This window comes from Papaver somniferum, chromosome 6 (assembly GCF_003573695.1).
Source record: "Papaver somniferum cultivar HN1 chromosome 6, ASM357369v1, whole genome shotgun sequence".
NCBI classification, from domain to species: Eukaryota; Viridiplantae; Streptophyta; class Magnoliopsida; order Ranunculales; family Papaveraceae; genus Papaver; species Papaver somniferum.
In genome coordinates, this window is record NC_039363.1 from 83,598,557 (window position 1) to 83,603,679 (window position 5,123).

The 5,123-nt window shown below is 34.5% G+C and overlaps 1 long non-coding RNA gene across 1 annotated transcript; it reads right to left on the reverse strand.

The window, feature by feature from the left end:
- Positions 1–2,799: 2,799 nt before the first annotated feature.
- LOC113285814 lies at positions 2,800–4,859 on the reverse strand. The gene is made up of 2 exons (XR_003328959.1): positions 4,569–4,859; positions 2,800–2,960 (listed from the first exon to the last, which is right to left on the reverse strand). It is a non-coding gene; the product is annotated as an uncharacterized LOC113285814 (long non-coding RNA).
- Between the last annotated feature and the right edge of the window lie 264 nt (positions 4,860–5,123).

The following is a 5,123-nucleotide window of genomic DNA, read 5'->3' on the forward strand; positions in this document are numbered from 1 at the left end:
TGGTGCCTATAAAATGGTACATCTTTGCGTTTGGTACCTAACTTTGTCAAACTTTGAGTTTGGTACCCAGTCAAATGATTGACTTTGTTTGATCGTGTTGACCATCCAACTTTAGAATTAAAATTGCGAAATGACCAATCAAAAAAAGACTTTCAATTTATTTACTAACATTACCTAGTTAGACACGTGGGTTCGTACTGATCATATGGTCAATAATTGGGAAATGACAAATCGAAAGCCTTTTTTTCGTTGGTCATAATTCTAAATTGGATGGTCAATACAGTCAAATAAAGTTAATCATTTGACTGGGCACCAAACTCAAAGTTGGAAAAATTTAGGCACCAAACACAAAGATATACCATTTTGTGGGTACCAAAGTCAAAATATCCCAACTCTTATTAGGAGTTCATATAAGCATGTGAGAAGTTTATCTTGAAATCACATAGAAGAATATACATTATGGTCTGGGTATCGAAACTGTGTATAATGATAGTTCTTGGAAAATCTTGCGAACTAATAAACAAAATCGTGTTCATTCAACATGTAAGACTTGAGTCATGAAACACAAACACAAAGCGATTTTATATTCAAAATGTCTTAGAGGTGTATATTAGAGTCATACGGATGGCAAACATATTTTAGAAAATAGTCTGATTACATCTGCTTAAGTTCGTATTAGGTAGGTAAGTACGCGTATCTATGACCAGTTTGTGGATTCGGATGGCCAAGGTACGGACATCGAGTATGTGTACCCTAAGGAAATTTATGAACTCAGGCCCTTAAGGTACACGTATTTGGTATGCGTACCTCACCCCTTTTGCAAGAACTCAAGACCAAAGTTTATGCTGACTGGGTACGCGTACCTATCCCTATTCTGAAACTCGGATGATGACGGTATGTGTACCTTCTTGTGTCAAGAATTTCAGTAGTTATGAAAACTCTCTTTAATCAATTTGAAACTTTACCAATTGCCATAGATGATGAAAACCATTGCTTTGGGAATTTTCAAATGGTTAACTTGAACGAAAATAGTTCATCAAAAATAAATTGTTCTCAATTAAGTTTGTCAAGTATATGAATAATTGTTGCTTGAATCATATTTCGAGATGTTTAACAAGACAAGCTTGACTTGAAACTTCTTCTTTGCAATATCTACTAGAAAGTCACACGACGTAGTCTCATATAGATAGAATGGTTCGGTCTTCATATACCTCTTTGTTGATAAAGTTCTCAAAATGTCATCGTTTGATCTTCAGTCTTTAATCTTCGAGGGTTACTCGTTGATATTTGACACTCAACATACCATACTCTAACCTAGTCCAAGACTTGACTTAAGTAGTTTATAAATCAAGCTATGGTTTTGTGCTACTAACATTGACAACAAACTTGAGATAGCAACACTTGCGAGTTTGACCGAGTAGTGTTCTAACACTAATTCTTATTAGACTTAAGTGCCGACTTGATAAACTGCCCTATGAACCAGAAAAAAACCGTATCTTTTCTGAAAAACAAATGACAATTTTTTCCGAGTAAGAGAAATCTATTTAAAGCTCTTTTACATCTGATATACTAAAGTTCTCTTGAAAACTAGGAATAGTTAATCATGTTCCACTAAGCTAATGTCCAAAACAGCAAAACCTTTATTTGATGCTTTTGGTTTTTCTTTTAATATAACAAAAGATTATGAAGCTTAGTCCAATTTTAATTGTGGTTTTAAGGAAAAACGACTAGTAATATGAGATGGACCAAATCTTAAATGTAGTGCCCATACAAGACATGTTTGTTACATATGTGCCAGTTCGGGTGAGTACCCGCCACCCAGTTCGCAAACCCAATCCGGCACACTCGATTTTTTATGAGTTAGTACCTAACTCATGCACTAATGAATTGGACACTGGTGCATTTTTTGAAATCCAATGGATTTTGTATCAGATGCGGGCGCGGAATTAATAATCCTCTGTATATCCAAATATGTTAAGCTAATAGTTATTCTTTTTCGATACGCTTATTTTGGTCACTCATATCGATACTTATGGTTTATGATCATTTTCTTGTAGTTAGTTACTCAGTTGAAATACTAGTACACAAATTTCTTGACATTATTATACGTACAAAATTAAAATTGATATTATCAGACTGTTTAGTATTTGATTGATGAGTAAAGGAAACTTTAATAAAGATTATGCGCATTTGAGTTAATAATAGAAACGATGGTAATTAAATTTTAAGTTGTTTTAGGAGAATTAGAGAATGAAACAGAGGAATATAAGAGGAAGGAGAAGAACAATCTTATTAGGAAAGTAGTGTAGAATCATTACATAGTTTCCCTTATATACCCTAGGAATCTAGTTGGACCGCACATCCATGGGCCGTAGGCCCTGTAACACTCCCCCTTGTGCGGTTCAATAACAAAATTTTATACATAATGCTTTACATATAGTTCTTCAAATGTCGTTCTCCTTGATGACTTGTATAGGAGTCCATTACCTCATTAAAACTTTGATAAGGAAAAACCCAGTGGGACAAAACCTTGGTACATCTCTTCACATGTTATCTCGTATTTTACATGTAGTACTTCACATGTTGTACGATCCTCAGAGATCGACGAGTCTAAGTTAATTGCCTTGTTAAAGCTTCGTTAGGAAAACCCATAGGGACAAAACCTGTAGCGCCCCCTAATCTAGCAGCTGACTAATCCAATAGATTAACTAAATAAAGAGGCACTACGAATCTAATTCAAATAGTTAAACATTCAATTAAGAAAATCTGCTATAAAACTTAACCCAAAACTAACTCCGCTCAGAAATATATATACATGAAATTCTCTCAAATGATGCATATACAATAGTCATTTTGTTTGCAAATAAAATAAACAACATAATAAACATAGCAGAAGTTAACTATTTAACAGAGTCGATTCCTCGGAGCTTTCGCTGCACTACTCTGATCTGTCTCTGAAACTGAAAGTGGGAAAGGGTGAGCACATCATTCCTAGAAGGGGTGCAGGAACAACATTTAACTTTAAAGAAATCATGAGCAAGATTTGGAAAACGATACATGTTTTCCCAAACATCAAATCGACTAAGTCACTGGAAATGCACAAACAATGTATACGGACAAACTCCTTCTTCAAACAATATATATTAGTGATGCCGGGTTTTTCCACACCTACATAGCTATATTAATGACGAGTTGTTCCACACCTAATAAGCATAAAAGCTGAATTCATGTAGATATAAATGAAGGAGCATATCCTATATACCACACGTGGAAATTCTCATTTCCCGTAACAATTCATATTGACAACAAAACATTACAGGTCCTTTCCAATTCATGGAAAGATTCAAAGAATCAACAGAACAATCATAATACAAATTACACAATGTATGGAATGCACAAATAGACAATGCATGAGTTTGTAAAACATAAACTTTTGTAAAAGAAACAACAATGGTTTCAAAAGAGTTAAAAGTATTCCCACCTCTTTTGCTGACAAGCCATGCCTACCTCGAGATCCACGATCCACTGGTTCATTCTTTGAATCGATCGTTGTTAATAAAGATCAACTATTAATCATACAAGCATTCTAGGAGTTTAGCCAATAGGCTTACAAAAGGCTCATAACATAATTTCATACAAGTTCCAGTTATAAGTTAAGTGAAATAATTAATAAGTTCTAGTTTTATTAATAATTCTATATCTTGGTATTTAATGTTCTAGGCATAAATTAATATCTACTTGTCCAAATGGTATCAAATTGGATATCATCGGAAAGCTCTCGAAAAACCCTACAACTTTTCAGAAGGAACCGAAAACTAACTCGGATCATAAGTGGTCCAAAAACTCAAATTAAGGTTTCTATCCCTAAGCTCAAAACCACGAGCCTGGTCCGAACGGCCCACAGAACCGGCCCACTAATCCTGTCCAAGTGATTCGATCTGAAAACCAAGTCAATACATCCAACTAGGTGTGACTCACTAACTTACTGATTTGAGTCCGTCATTTTCACAAACACATGGTAGACACTTTTGATCGTATTTACATAAGAAGTTTATATTCAGAAATAATTCTAACTCTGGGAACCTCATATAGGTCCAACTTTGGTGGTCTCTATATTACTCTTTTCTAATCCAATTTAAGTACTTGAGGTTTCGTTAGATCTTGGGATGACCCTCTAGAAGTTTTACCTACTAAACATTTATCAATTCATACTATATCCTATCATCAAGCTCTCATACATATTACTACTCGCGACTGATTACACTAAAATACAGTCTCAACAGGTCAATTTCGAGGTACTATATCTCACTCAATTCTCATTCAAAATGAGCAAACTTCATATCTACGGAATCCTCACCCGGTGTACTACATATGATGTTCTTAGAGCTACGTCTAATTGTGTCTTCAACGTACCTAATTAAGTCTACAAATATAGGCCAGTGAAACAAAATCCACATAAAATCATGAATTCCATGCATCAAACATATGATTGGTTCTTCTCACTAATTCTTGTGTCCAGAAACAACCCAAAACGTTATAAATAGCATATGATGAATTGAAAGGGTTACCTTGGATAGTTTAGCTAGTTTGCATCATCTCCATTAACAAAGTCATCATCATCGTCCTATTCAATCAATTATCACAGCTCTAACCTTTTCTTCATATCTTCATTGCTTGTAATCAGTGGGTAACTATTTCCCTCTTATTTTCCATCATCTCTCTAACTCTCTGCAGTTATCTATCTTCCTCTTAGAACTAAGAATAGTCATTGATATAAGGAAAGGACTTGGATAGCTATATAACACAATTCTTATTCTAGAAACTCAACTGTAGGTGTCCTGTTTTCCTTCTCTCAAATAAACCTCCTACTTACTGATGATAAGTTTGAAACACAAAATATCTGATTCCATTAATACTATGTTAATTAGCTAATTTGGTTTAATTAGCACTTAACTAATCTAATTTAGGTTAAATCAAGTTTTACTATATACCAACCCTATAATATTACTAAGGGAAATCCTAATCACTAGGCAGAGGTCCAGCTAAATTAACAAGTCCGGTCAAAGGCCAACGGAAAGTCAACGGTCACGGTCAAAGTCAATCGATGTACGATTCCAATTTCC